This window comes from Pongo abelii, chromosome 7 (genome assembly GCF_028885655.2).
Source record: "Pongo abelii isolate AG06213 chromosome 7, NHGRI_mPonAbe1-v2.0_pri, whole genome shotgun sequence".
Taxonomy (NCBI): domain Eukaryota; kingdom Metazoa; phylum Chordata; class Mammalia; order Primates; family Hominidae; genus Pongo; species Pongo abelii.
The window spans coordinates 9,848,704-9,863,705 of NC_071992.2; the positions used below are offsets into that span (position 1 = coordinate 9,848,704).

The 15,002-nt window shown below is 48.5% G+C and overlaps 1 long non-coding RNA gene across 2 annotated transcripts in view; it reads right to left on the reverse strand.

The window, feature by feature from the left end:
• The window catches only part of LOC134761823 (uncharacterized), an 82,412-nt gene extending 68,934 nt beyond the window's left edge, over positions 1-13,478 (reverse strand). The window contains exons 1-2 of one of the 2 annotated variants that reach the window (XR_010140962.1): positions 12,837-13,478; positions 3,457-3,726 (exon numbers count right to left, since the gene is read on the reverse strand). This is a non-coding gene — a long non-coding RNA (uncharacterized LOC134761823). Of the gene's footprint in view, positions 1-3,456; positions 3,731-12,836 lie in introns of both variants that reach the window. The other variant, XR_010140961.1, reaches the window with a different exon arrangement.
• Between the last annotated feature and the right edge of the window lie 1,524 nt (positions 13,479-15,002).

Here is a 15,002-nt window from a genome sequence, read left to right on the forward strand (position 1 = left end):
GAGACTGTCAAGCGGTCCCTGGTGGAGTCCTACACTCACCCAAACAGCAATGAGACAGAGAGGAAGGAGAACATCGATACTGTCGTGAACTTGTTCACCAAGGAAGACTTTGACTTTGTGACGCTGTACTACAGACAGCCAGATAACGTGGGACATCGATTTGTGCTAGAGGCAGAGAACAGGAAGTTGATGATTCAGCAAATCGACAGGACCATCGGGTATCTGGTGGGAGCCACTGAGAAGCACAGCCTGCAGAGCACCTCAGCGTCATCATCACATGACACCATGGGATGACCGCCGTGAAGAAGAGACCCAATGTCAACAAGATCCCCTTGTCCAAATACATCAAGTTCAGGGACTTGGTCAAGTTTGATATTGTGGGCTACGGTGGCTTTGGGATGCCCCTGCCCAAACTGGGGCAAGAGGAAGGACTTTACCAGTCAATGAAGAATGTGTACCCTCACCTCCACGTCTACAAGAAGGAGAAGTTTCCAGAACACTTCCATCTCTCTATTGGTTCTGCCAATCGTGATGTATGCCAACTCTGGTTACAGTATCAATGGGGTAAGATCATTCTAAGATGAATAAAGTCACCTTGGATCTAGGAGACAACCATTAGGGAAGGGTGGTTCTGCAAAAATCAAACATAAGTGCACAGCCGGGCACGGTGGCTCACGCCTATAATCCCAGTACTTTGGGAGGCCGAGGCAGGTGTATCACCTGAGGTAAGGAGTTTGAGACCAGCCTGGCCAACATGGTGAAACCCCATCTCTACTAAAAATACAAAAAATTAGCCGGGCCTGGTGGCGCGCATCTGTAGTTCCAGCTACTCTGGAGGCTGAGGCAGGAGAATCGCTTGAATCTGGGAGGCAGAGGTTGCAGTGAGCCAAGATGATGCTACTGCACTCCAGTCCGGGCAACAGAGTGAGACCCTGTCTCAAAAAAAATATAATATAATATAATATAATATAATAAAACAAAACAAAACAAAACAAAATAAAATAAGTGCACACACTACGAGTTGTAGCCCACAGGGTCCTAAATGTTCCCCACCCCCCGCCCAACCAATGCTGCCCCAAATTACCGTTATACAAGATTAATGACCAATTCAACTTGACAAGGCTGATTTAAAAATAAAAATAAGGGCTGACCATGGTGATTCATGCCTGTAATCTCAGTGTTTTGGGAGGCCAAGACAGGAGGATTGCTTAAGGCCAGGAGTTCAAGACCAGCCCGGGCAACATAGGGAGACCCTATCTCTACAAAAAACAAACAAATAAATAAATAGCAAGACACGGCGATATATGCCTGTAGTCCCAGCTACACAGGAGGCTGAGGTGGCAGGATTTCTTGAGCCCAGGAGGTCAAGGCTGCAGTAAGCTATGATTGCAACACTGAACTATAGCTTGAGCAACAGAGCAAGACCCCATCTCTAAAAAATAAATAAACAAATAATAAAAAATAAACACCAACTTCATTATTCAAAATTGTGCATAGCACTTCACTAAACATTGAATAGCAGTTCTTTCATTTTTGCCTTCCCAACAACCCTATAAAATAGATGCTCTTAGTTCCACCATTTTAAAGAAGAAATCAGAACCTAGAGAGAAGTGACTTGAGATTAAAAATGTAAGATTGGGCTGAGTGCAGTGGCTCACACCTGTAATCCTAGCACTTTAGAAGGCTAAGGTAGGGTAGATTGCTTCAGCCCAGGAGTTTGAGACCAGCCTAGGCAACACAGTGAAACACCATCTCTACAAAATATGCAAAAAAAAAAAAATGAAGCTGGGCATAGTGGCACGTGCCTGTGGTCCCAGCAACTCAGGAGGCTGAAGTGGGAGAATTGCTTGAGCCCCGGGGGTGTTGAGGCTGCTGTGAGCCATGATCACATCAGTGTAAGACAGGAGGCAGGGCTTGACTCCGCAGGCAGGGCTTGGACACCAGACCAAATTGAGGACTAGCTAAAACAGGGCTGGGGCAGAAGAAGCTTTCTATCAGAGATGCCCACCAGTGTGCCATGTGAGTTTACTATTGCCATGGCAACACCCGGGGGTTACTGCCCCTTTCCATGGCAATGACCCAATGACTCAAAAGTTACTACCCATTTTCTAGAAATTCCTGCATAAACTGCCCTTTCATCTGCATGCAATTAAAAGTGGGTATAAATGTGATTGCAAACTCTCTGCCGCTACTCTCTGCCTCCAGGGTAGCCCTGCCCTACAGGAGCAGTCACAGGGCTATAACGCTGCCTCTTCAATAAAGCTGTTTTCTTCTACACCTCTGGCTTGCCCTTGAATTCTTTCCAAGACAAAGGCAAGAACTCTCACGTGCTATTGAGAGGTGACAGCATGCTGGCAGCCCTGGAGCTCACTCTCGGCACCTCCTCTGCCTGGGCTCCCACTTTGGCAGCACTTGAGGAGCCCTTCAGCCCACTGCTGTACTGTGGGAGCCCCTTCCTGGGGCTCTCCCTCAGAGGGAGAGGCGTGAGCGTGAACAAGGGCTGGGCACGGGGCTTTCGGGCCAGTGCAAGTTCCGGGTGGGCATGGGCTTGGTGGGCCCCACACTCAGAGAGGCCAGCTGGCCCCGCCGGCCCTGCACAGTGACGGGCTTAGCACATGGACCAGCAGCTGCTGTGCTCGATTTCTCACCGGGCCTTAGCTGCCTCCCCACAGGGCAGGGCTCAGGACCTGCAGCTTGCCATGCCTGAACCTCACCTCCAACCACCGTGGGATCCTGCGCGGCCCGAGCCTCCCCGATGAGCACCGCCCCCTGCTCCACAGTGCCCAGTCCCATCGACCACCCAAGGGCTGAGGAGTGCCCTACACAGCAGCACGTGGCACGGGACTGGCAGGCAGCTCCACCTGCCGCCCTGGTGCAGGATCCACTGGGTGAAGCCAGCTGGGCTCCTGAGTCTGGTGGGGACTTGGAGAACCTTTATGTCTAGCTAAGGAATTTGAAATACACCAATCGGCACTCTGTACCTAGCTCAAGATTTGTAAACACACCAACCAGCACCCTGTGTCTAGCTCAGGGTTTGTGAATGCACCAATGGACACTCTGTATCTAGCTAATCTAGTAGGGACTTGGAGAACTTTTGTGTTTAGCTCACGGATTGTAAATGCACCAATCAGCACCCTGTCAAAACGGACCAATCAGCTCTCTGTAAAACAGACCAATCAGCAGGATGTGGGTGGGGCCAGATAAGAGAATAAAAGCAGGCTGCCCCAGCCATCAGTGGCAACCCGCTGGGTCCCTTTCCACACTGTGGAGGCTTTGTTCTTTTGCTCTTTGCAATAAGTCTTACTGTTGCTGACTCTTTGGGTCCACACTGCCTTTATGAGCTATAACACTCACCTTGAAGGTCTGCAGCTTCACTCCTGAAGCCAGCGAGACTATGATCCCACCGGGAGAAGCAAACAACTCCAGACGCGCCACCTTAAGAGGTGTAACACTCACCTTGAAGGTCTGCAGCTTCTCTCATGAAGCCAGCGAGACCATGAACCCATCGGAAGGAAGAAACTCTGAACACATCCGAGCATCAGAAGGAAGAAACTCCGGACATGCCGCCTTCAAGAACTGTGACGCTCACCGCGAGGGTCTGCAGCTTCATTCTTGAAGTCAGTGAGACCAAGAACCCACCAGTTCCGGACACACTATGCTCCAGTTCAGGGCTCCCCTGCCCTGCATCAACTGCACTCTGGCCTGGGTGGCAGAGAGAGAGAGAACCTATCTTAAAAAAACAAAGAAATGTAAGGTTAAGTGCTGCCCCCAAGCCTGCATGGCCAATCATTATACAGAGTACACAAAGATCACCAAAAAATTCACCACAAAGGCCCCCCGCCACTGGTTGTCATTTGCCCATATCAAAAAATATGCAAGCCTGTTCATACAAAGACACACACAGATGCTCGTAGCAAAATTATTCATGATTGTCAAAAGGTGGCAACAACACAAATACCTATCAACAACAGATGAATGGGCAAACAAGTACAGTCTACCCGTGTGTTGGAACATTAATCAGCCAAAATATGGAATGAAGGGCTGATTCATGCTACAACCTGGATACACCTTGAAACCATTAGGCTAAGTGAGAGAAGCCAGACAAATATTAGATGACTATATATATATATATATATATATATATATATATGCCCAGAATATGAAAATCCAAAGAAACAAAGTAGATTAATGGTTACCAGGAGCCGAGGTGGGGATAGTCAGGGGAAAATAAGGGGTGACTTCTAATGGATACAGGGTTTCTTCTGGGGTAATTAAAATTTCTAAAATTGATGGTGGTGATGGCTGCACAACTCTGTGAATATATTAAAAACCACTGAATTATACACTTTATTTATTTAGAGACAGGGTTTGGCTCTGTTGCCGAGGCTGGAGTGCAGTGGTGCAATGTCAACTCACTGCACCCTCCACCTCCCGGACTCAAAGCATCCTCTCACTTCAGCCTCCTGAGTAGCAGGGACTACAGACACACACCACCATGCCCCGCTAATTTTTTTTGTATTTTTGGTCGTGGCAGGGTTTTGCCATGTTGCTCGGGCTGGTCTCAAACTCTTGGGTTCAAGCGATCCTCCCACATCAGCCTCCCAAAGTGCTGGGATTACAAGTGTGAGCCACCATGCCTGGCCAAATTGAACATTTTAAATGGGTAAATTGTATTGTATTTGAATTATCTTTCAGTAAAGCTGTTATTAAAAATCAGCTTTAAGGGCCAGGCATAAGGGCCATGCCTGTAATCCCAGCACTTTGAGAGGCCAAGGCAGGAGGATAACTTGAGCCCAGGAGTTCAAGACCAGTCTAGACAACATGGCAAAACCTGGTCTCTACAAAAAATTTAAAATTTAGGCTTGGCGTGGTGGCTCACGCCTGTAATCTCAGCACTTTGGGAGGCCGAGGTAGGTGGATCACTTGAGTTCAGGAGTTCAAGACCAGTCTGGCCCACAAGGTGAATCCCTGTCGCTACAAAAAATATTTTTTAAAAATTAGCCAGGCATGGTGGTGGGTGCCGAGGCTGAGGGAGGAGAATCGCTTGAACCCGAGAGGTGGAGGTTCAGTGAGCTGAGATTACGCCACTGCACTCCAACCTGCTGGGCGACAGAGTGAAACTCCATTTCAAAAAAAAAAAAAATTAAAAATTAAAAATTAGCCAGCAGTGGTGGCTCGTGTTTGTAGTCCCAGCTACTCAGGAGGCAAAAGTGGGAGGATTGCTTGAGCCCAGGAGGTTGAGGCTGCAGTGAGCCAAGATTGTATCACTGCACTCTGGCCTCAGCAACAGAACAAGACCCTGTTTCACAATTTTAAAAACAATTAAAAAACAAGCCTAAAGAAAACACAAAAACCAATGCTAACTGTGAGACATAAATGAGGTGGTCTATTTTTTGTTAACTACCAACTAAAAATTCATGGCAGAAACAAAGTTTAAATAATGCTAAAGCCGGGCGCCGTGGCTCACTCCAGTAACCCAACACTTTGGGAGGCTGAGGCGGGTGGATCACCTGAGGTCAGGAGTTTGAGACCAGCCCGGTCAACACGGTGAAACCCCGTCTCTACTAAAAATACAAAAATTAGCAGGGCATGGTAGGGGGTGCCTATAATCCCAGGTACTTGAGAGGCTGAGGTAGGAGAATCGCCTGAACCCCGGGGGGGCGGAGGTTGCAGTGAGCCAAGATCACACCATTGCACTGCAGCCTGGGTGACAGAGCGAAAATCCGTCTCAAAAAATAAATAAATAATTAAATAAATGATGTTATAAACCTCATGTGAGGGAAGACTGCCCCAGGTACAGCTTGAAGAAGCTTGCTTTGAATAGGAGCCAAATGTGATAATTATGTTTGCAACTTACTTCATGTTAGCTTGTTGCAACTCCAGAGTATAACAGGTATTAGAAAACTCATGGGGTTACTGTTTAATGTTGGTGGAAATATTCACATTAAAATACAACAGTTTATCATCTAAGGTATATTTTATGCCTCAAGTGGCCCGGAACACTGTGATTACTGCACACCAATCCCACGCCCATAGCTAAGGCCCTGCCAAGGAGAAATTCCACAGTCACCTGGCCTATTTGTAAACCTGGTTTATGACGTTTTGTAACAGGATATCTTGACAGTAGCATGAGGACATTTAATGAGACAAGAACATTCCGCACTGACCAACCAGATAGTTTGAGGGAAGAGGATGCTGTGCTCAGTTTAATCTTCTGCTGAGCCAACCATTAGGCATAAAATCCTTTGGGTCAATGCCTCTCACTGAATCCATTTCTCAGATTTCTGTCCACCTGCCTGCTTTGCAGTGCAGAGTAAAGTGGGCCTTCCTTGACTCTCTTCAGGGACCAATGTGCTTGAGGCCATCATGAGGACATTCATTCTTTTTTTTTTTTTTTAACTTTTTGAGAGAGTCTCGCTCTGTCGCCCAGGCTGGAATGCAGTGGTGTGATCTCAGCTCCCCACTGCAACCTCTGCCTCCCAGGTTCAAGTGATCCACCTGCCTCGGCCTCCCAAAGTGCTGCTATTACAGGTGTGAGCCAACGTGCCTGGCCGAGGGCTTTCATTCTTGATGGACTGCTCCATAGCCTCAGAGACAGTCAGACTGGTTTCTTCAACCAGAGCCGAGCAGACAGGAAATTTCTGTATACACCAGGCCAAATATTAGATCAACTCTTCAATGTACAGAAAGCATCACATTTCTTATATGCTAGAATATCTGTTGGTCTAAAATATAAATAAACAGTATTGTAGCCAGCCACAGAGGCTCAGGCCTATAATTCCAGAGCTTTGTGGGGCTGAGCAGAAGGTTCACTTGAGGTCATGTGTTTGAGACCAGCCTGGGCAACATAGCGAGATCTCCCCCTCCCACTGGCACCTGCCATCTCTACAAAAATTAAAATAATTAGCTGGACATAGTAGTGTGGGCCTGTAGTCCCAGCTACTTGGGAAGCTGATGTGGGTGGATTGTTCGAGCCCAGGAATTTGAGGCTGCAGTGGGCTATGACTGCATCACTGTACTCCAGCTAGACTTCGTCTCAAAAAAAAAAAAAAAAAAAAGTGTTGCAATTGACATTACTTTATCATTTGAAAAGAGGGACAGACAAGAAAGGTATTTGGCATTTACCAAGCAATTACCCAGAATCCTCATCCCAACCTACCCCCACCCTTCCCCTAAAAATGTATGCATATGTTTTACACCATAAAAAATACATCTATTTGGCTCTGGAACCAGAAAGCTTGGGTTCAGTGACCTGATCTAGCATTTGCTCCTGTTGACTCAGTGCAGATAAGCTCTGTAACTCAGTTTCCCCAGCTGTAAAATGGGGAATGGTGCCTTTACTGGGCTGCCATGAAGGTAAAGGAGGTAACATATATTTATGAAGCATTCAGAAGAATTCATGATACATAGTAAGCTCTATATATTTCAGCTTATTATTACTGTCAGAACGATTATCATCATCTTGCTGTTTCCAATGGCTACGCTTTCTACATTTTCTTTCTTAAAGACTTTTAAATCCTGGTATTCTCTCCACCACCACAGAGAGCAGTGTCCTTGTAGTTTAAATTCTCAAAGACTTCATGGATCCAACAAGCATGACATTAACTAAAGGACAGTTTTCTTTCAGGGGATTGGAAGGTAAAATGTCTTTTTTATTGTTATTATTTTTCAGAGAATTATAGTGTGCTTCAACAAAGGCAGCCATGGCTTTGATAACGTCCTCATGGATATGAAGACCATATTCAGAGCTTTCGGGCCAGATTTCAAGAGGAATCACCTGGCCGAGGCTTTTAACAGCATCCACATCTACCCATTCATGTGTAAGCTCCTGGGAGTCACCCCCAAACCCACAACGGCTCCCTGGCAGTCACCCAGGAAATGCTCATGAACTCTTATGACCAGCAGCCAGGTGAGATACAAAAGCAGTTGCCAGAAAACTGTCAGCATAGTCTGCTCTGTCCTGAGATAGAAAAGAATCAAAAAGTGGTCTCATGGTGGGGAGGAGAGAATTCAAGCAGAACAATCCTGTTTCCCAGCAGCTTTGGAGCCCCAGGAACAAGATGCCAACAGCTCCAAAGAGATAGCACGGGAGGTAGGGAATCCCTCGACCTGCTGGTAACATTTTACATAGTGCCTTTTAGGCAAAGGGAAGGCACCCTATAGAGAAAGTCGGGCTGTAATCCTTCCAGTCCTCAGGAAATCACTGTGTACAGTCTGCCCCCAAGATGCCCCTTCCAGATACAGAAATCATCCCTCCTTCAATAGCACAGAAAGCTGTTCATAGGGGAGGAGCAAAACCCTGCTGTTCACTCGATGCTGAAAAAAGGAGAGGGGAGAGTCTGAAACGAGACTGCAAATTCTCAAGTCTTGAAACCCCTTCAATCTGGGTGATACAAAGGAAGAATAAAATCATCTCCGAATTTGCTGTTGCCTTCTTTTGTGGATTGTTTACAAACACTGGCTATCTTTCCTTTTCCCAGGAGAGACTTGGATACTGTCCAGTGATCTAACGAGCGCTTAAAGCAATTACATGTAAGGAGTAATGGGCTGGGCACAGTGCCTCCTACTTGTAATCCCAGGACTTTGGGAGGCCGAGGTAGGAGGATCACTTGGGGCCAGGAGCTTGAGACCAGCCTGGGCAACATAATGAGACTCTGTCTCTACAATAAATTAGCTGGGTGTGGTGTCACATGCCTGTAGTCCCAGCTACTGGGGAGGCTGAGGCGGGAGGATGGCCAGAACCCAGGGGTTGGAGGCTGCAGTGAGCTGTGATTGTGTTACAGCACTCCAATTCTTGCATAAAAAAAAAAAAAAGGAAAAGAGAGGCAGGTAGGGGTGATATACATCCTTTCTCTTCTTGTAAGCCACTGCCCATGATCTCCTTGTGAACATAGAGGAAGCAGTCCCTTTTGTAGATAACTAAATAATGAATGACCAATTCACGCAATTATGGAGGATTTTTCTTCCTTTTAAGTTTTGGAGTTTTGCTACAACTATTTTGTAGCCCCTCCCTTGTCCCACATCCCACTGGGAGCCTGGGATAAGATGCATCTGACTGTCAGTTACTGATAAGCAGGACATCCCACAAACAGATTTTCAGCGAATTGGCTTTCAGCAAATTGATCATTTGGCAAAGTGGTCATTAGGCAAATGGATCATTTGGCGAAGAGATCATTTAGTAAATCGGCTTTCAATGACTTGCCCTATGAGATTTCTCTAGAATGAGCATTTTCTTGGGTTAAATGTACATTTCATTTCCATAATTAATACTCACTAGCGGCTAGATGGGAAACTTCCCAGGGAACCAGGAGCAGCCAGAACAGCCTCCTAATAATCAGACAATTAAAAATCCTCTGTTTCTTAACAGGAGCGGAGGTACAGAGGGCATCTGCTCTACAAGGCGCAGTGATCATGCTCAGCATTGTCACAGGAGCTCTTGCGGTTCTGTTTGTTGCTAGTGTGACATACACAACCATTCGTCGGAGAAAGGACTGAGTCTCCTCAGTGGTCTTTGGGTCTCCTGTAGTTGATCATCATATGTCGTGACAACCCATGACAACTCCTTGCCACATGCCACAGGAGGTCCAGCACTCTAAGAACCCAGCAGCCAGGGCCGGCTTCATGGGCTTGCAACCTGGACAGTCCCACAGGGACACAGAAGAGTCCCCTCTGTGGTTTCATAATCTGCCATCACCATCTTGAAATTCCTTATTTTTTAACAAGGTGGGCCAGGGATAGTGGCTCATGCCTGTAATCCTAGCGCTTTGGGAGGCCAAGGCAGGAAGATGGCTTGAGCCCAAGGAGTTTGAGACCAGCCTGGGAAACATAGCAAGACCCCATCTCTACAGAAAATGCAAAAATTAGCCAAGCGTGTAGTCCCAGCTACTTGGAGGCTGGGATGGGAAAATTACCTGAACCCAGGGAGGTCAAGGCTGCAGGAGCTGAGATTGTACCACTGCACTCCAGCTTGGATGACACGGTGGGATCTTGTCTAAAAAAATAACCACAAAGCTGGGCGTGGTGGCTCATGCCTGTACTCCCAGCACTTTGGGAGGCTGAGACGGGCCGATCACTTGAGGTCAGGATTTTGAGACCAGCCCAGCCAACATGGTGAACCTGGGAGGAGGAGGTTGCAGAGAGACGAGGTCGCGCTGTTGCACTCCAGCCTGGGGCACAAGAGTGAAACTCCGTCTCCAAAAAAAAAAACAACCACAACAACAACGAGGGCCCCACATGTGGCTGAAAACAACAGAAATGTATTGTCACACAGGCCTGGATGTTAGAAGCCCAAAATCAAGGTGTCAGCCGGCCTTCGCGTCCTCTGAAACATGTGAGAGAGAATCCTTCCTGCCTCTTCTGGCTTCTGGTGGCCGCTGACAATGCTTGGTGTTCCTTGTAGATGCATCGCTCCAATCTCTCCTCCCTCATCACATAGCTGCCTTCTCCCTGTGTCTCTGTCCTCACCTGACATTCTCCTCTTTTATTTATTTGAGATGGAGTTTCCCTCTGTCACCCAGGCTGAAGTGCAGTGGCACAATCTTGGCTCACTGCAACCTCTGCCTCCAAGTTTCTGGTGATTCTCCCACCTCAGCCTCCTGAGTAGCTGGGATTACAGGCACCAGCCACCACGCAGTGCTAATTTTGTATTTTTAGATGAGATGGAGTTTCACCATTTTGGCCAGGCTGGTCTCGAACTCACGACCTCAAGTGATCCGCCCACCTCACCCTCCCAAAGTGTGCTGAGATTACAGGCATGATCCACCATGCCCGGCCCTTATTCTCTTCTTTTATAAGGACACCAGTCATTGCATCTGCCCCCTCACCAGCAGCCCCCAATCCAGTATGACTCATTGTTACTTGGTTACATCTACAAATACCCTATGTCCAAATAAGGTCTCATTCCTGGATACGGAGGATTAAGATTTCCAATTTTTTCCCTGACTCAATTTTTTTTGAGTCAGGGCCTCACCCTGTCACCCAGGCTGGAGTACACTTATGTGATTATAGCTCACTGCAGCCTCAAACTCCTGGGCTCAAGGGATCCCCTGACCTCAGCTTTCCAAGTGGCTGAGATTACAGGCACACATCACCATGCCTAACTAATTATTATTCTTATTTTGTACAGATTAGGTCTCACTCTGTTGACCAGGCTGGTCTCCTGACCTCAAGTGATCGTCTTGCCTTGGCCTCCCAAAGCACTGGGATTACAGGCGTTATCCCGTGCCTGGTCCTCTTTCTACATCTCAATCATTGTATCATTAGCCTGAGCTGCCCATATTCCTTATTCTGCCCATCCCTGACCAATCTCCTCCTTTAACATAACTTCCATCTCGATATCATGGGGCCTGCTGGGAACTGCAAACAGCCTAAGGAAAGTGGAAACTTTACTTAACCTTAAACCCTATTACAAAGTCCATATTGAACGTAATTTATATATGAACTATAAAATTTTCTGTAAGTTGAAACATGACCTATAAAGTCTCTACACCCTGAAACAACGTTTTAGAAAGAAATCAATTGGTCCTTTTCTGCACAAACCATTAACCATAGGAGAGATAAAGGAAAAACCTCAATGTACTGGTTGAACTTCCATGCCCATAGCTTAACTTCTAAAAGGCAACGATTCCATACTGTTAAACTGCCTTAGATTGTTATTGCTGTTATGAAAGAGACCCTCAAAGCCAGAAGTTGAATCTTGACGTGAATTCTTGCACGTACACACACACACTCTTGCAACTGAAACCACTCAGATTGTCCTAATGCTGCACCCCATAGCAACACCACCTGGAATTTTACGTTTGGTTTTAAGCATCAGTCCTAATCTTCACTTGCATCCGAACACACCGCACCTGTGACAGCCACGTGACATTAAAAAAATCCCTTCCATGAGGCCGGGCATGGTGGCTTACGCCTGTAATCCCAGCCCTTTGGGAGGCCAAGGCAGGTGGATCATGATGTCAAGAGATTGAGACAATCCTGGCCAACATGGTGAAACTCTGTCTCTACTGAAAATACAAAAATTAGCTGGGCATGGTGATGCGTGTCTATAGTCCCAGCTACTTGGGAGGCTGAGGCAGGAGAATTGCTTGAGCCCAGGAGGCAGAGGTTGCAGTGAGCAGAGATCGTGCCACTGCACTCCAGCCTGGCAACGGAGGGAGACTGTCTGAAACAAAAAAATCCCTTCAGTGCCTTGATCCTTCCAGATTCAGATCCAAGAAAGATGACATTTGTCCCTCACCAGAGCCCGCGCACCAAGATAAAGATTTCTTCTGGCTGGGCGCAGTGGCTCACGCCTGTAATCCCAGCACTTTGGGAGGCAGAGGCGGCGGATCACCTGAGGTCAGGAATTTGAGACCAGCCTGGCCAACGTGTTCAAACCCTGTCTCTGCTAAGAATACAAAAATGGCCCGGCATGGCGGCTCACGCCTGTAATCCCAGCTACTTGGGAGGCTGAGGCAGGAGAATCGCTTGAACCCGGGAGCTGGAGGTTGCAGTGAGCTGAGATCGCGCCATTGCACTCCAGCCTGGGGAACAAGAGAGCAAAACTCCATCTCCAAAGAAAAACAAAAAAACAAAAAAAAAAAGAAAAAGAAAAAAAGATTTCTTCTGTGTGCATGGCTCAGCTCTGTGGTCCGCTAGGGTCCTTCCTCAATTCGCTTCCAATCTATGGACTCAGGAAAGACTGAGCCAACCTAGATTTATTAATATTTTAGTATAACATAATACAGTGTTACTTACTATAGCATTGACCGTGTATGCCCTCTTGCTGCTTGAAGGAAAGGCAATTAATAGCTATTATGTGAGTTAATAAAATAAGCCCAGGATTTATAACTAACCTGTTCCCATTGGTTTTCCTTGTCTCCTGCAGGCAGAGAGCTGATCAAAACAGCAAAAGCAAAGCCCCTGGCCCAGTTCTGAAGCCAACCTTCCTTAATCACCCAGACCCATCCCTGGTTAGGACTTGCTGTGGATTCTCAGGCGACTCCATCTCAGGATACAGGGACTGAGAGGATGTATGCAACATCTCAGACCCAGAAACCGTTGATTCTGTCTAAAAACACAGCAAGAACCACACCCCACCATCTTGATTTAAATGAAAGTGTTTGGGGGAATAAAAGATGAACCTTTTTTTTTTCTTTGTCAGATCTTGCACTCATTTGGTTCTGGGGGGGAACAACAGCTATGAGAGAACAAGTGTATTCAATTAGAATTAATTCCTCTCTCTTATTCTCATAGCTGAGCAGGGCTCAAGTGCCTCTCATCTGAAAGAGGTAATAAGATTTAATCTGTCTCCTTATCTACCTTCTGCAAGTATACTTAACAAATTAGCTCTCTGGACTCCTCCAAATGGAGTTTTATGAGGGGTTTGCTGAGGTAAACGTTTTAGACTTTGAACACAGTTCAGTATTTCAGGAGCAGTACTGAAATTTGAACTGTGTTGGTAACTGCCTTGCCTTTCAACTCAAGACACAATAACTTTGAACTAAAACAATTATTTTTTGTTGTTGTTTTCCACTCTGTCCCCACGTCTGTATCACCACCACCCCCATCCCACCCTGCAGGAGCTAACTCCTACTTCCTGTCCCTGCAAGATCAAAACTCCTTCTGGAAGCCCCGCTAGCTCTGTGTGCCCGCCTTCCTGGAAGATATCGTACTTTTATATTTATTTGTGTGATAATTACTTCAATGTCCACTTCTCCCACGAGCCTCTGAGCCCTTGGATGGCCGGGACCACACCTAGTTTTTCTCATTGTTACAACTCCCTTGCCAGGCACATCGTAGGTGCTTAATAAATATTTAGTGAACGAATGGCTTGTTGGGTAACAGTCCAAAGCCTGGGGAACAGGGGGAAAGCTCCCTCCTGTCGGGCCCCAGAGGGGTGGCGCTGATGGAGAGGAGGCTAAGATAAGGCCTCCCGGACCGAAGCGCGCACCTGTAAGGCCCCTGCCAAAAAGACCTTCCTGAAGGCGCAGGAACTGCGAGAGTGCCTATGGTGGCCCAAGGACTGACCCCACGATCCCAGAGACTCTCGCCCTAACCGGCCCCGCCTCCCGGGCCGCAAACCCGGACTCCACTCGCCCGAAGCTCCGGATCCTGGGGCCCGCCCCTGGCCCCGCCTCGGCCGACCGTGGCCCCGCTCCTGGGCCTGCCTCCAACCCTCCCCAGGTAACGCCCCCCGAACTTGAGCCACACTCCGACCCCCTCCTCAAGCTCCTCTTCCAACACCTGGGACTCCTCGCTCTGTCTCGGTCCCGCCCCAAGCCCAGCTCCTTCTGGGCTCCTGAGACCAGCGCCGACCCTCCTCTCAGGCCCTGGGTACCTCCCCACACCGGCCCCTCCCTCAGCTCCGCCTCCCAGGGCCCGAGCAGCGCCTGGCCACGCCCCAGGGCCCGCCTCCTGAGCGCAGCCCGCAGCCCGGACTCGGTCCCGCCTCCCCGACAATAGGCCCCTCCCCACGTCGGCCCGTCCCTAACCTCCGCCTCCCAGAATCCAAGCAGCGCCCGGTCATGTGCTACGACACAGTCAAGGCCCCACCCCGGCCCCGCCTCCTGAGCCCTTCTCTTGGTCTCGCCTTAGCCCCACCCTAAGACCTGTCTACTGGGCTCTGCCCCGAGTCCCGCCTCCTGAACCCAATCATCGTTTAGCCCCGCCCTAATACCCGCCTCCAGGATGCTCATCCTAGCCACGCGCAAGGCCCCGCCTCCAGGTCGCCACCAACCTAGACGCTTCCGAAGCCCCGCTTCCAGGATCGCCTTATCCTGGACCCGCCCCAGGACCCGTCAACCTGGACTCTCCCCAGGACCTGCCCCAAAGACGCTTATCTTGGCCCTACCCCAGGCCTTGCCCACAAGACGTTCATCCTGGCCCCGCCCCAGGGTCCGTCCCCACGACGCTCCTCCTGGCCTTACCCCGGGCTCCGCCTCTCTGCCCCTCGCACTGCCCCGGGCCCGCCCCCTCTTCTGTTCAGGCCCAGCTTCCGCCAAGTCTCCCGGCAACGATGC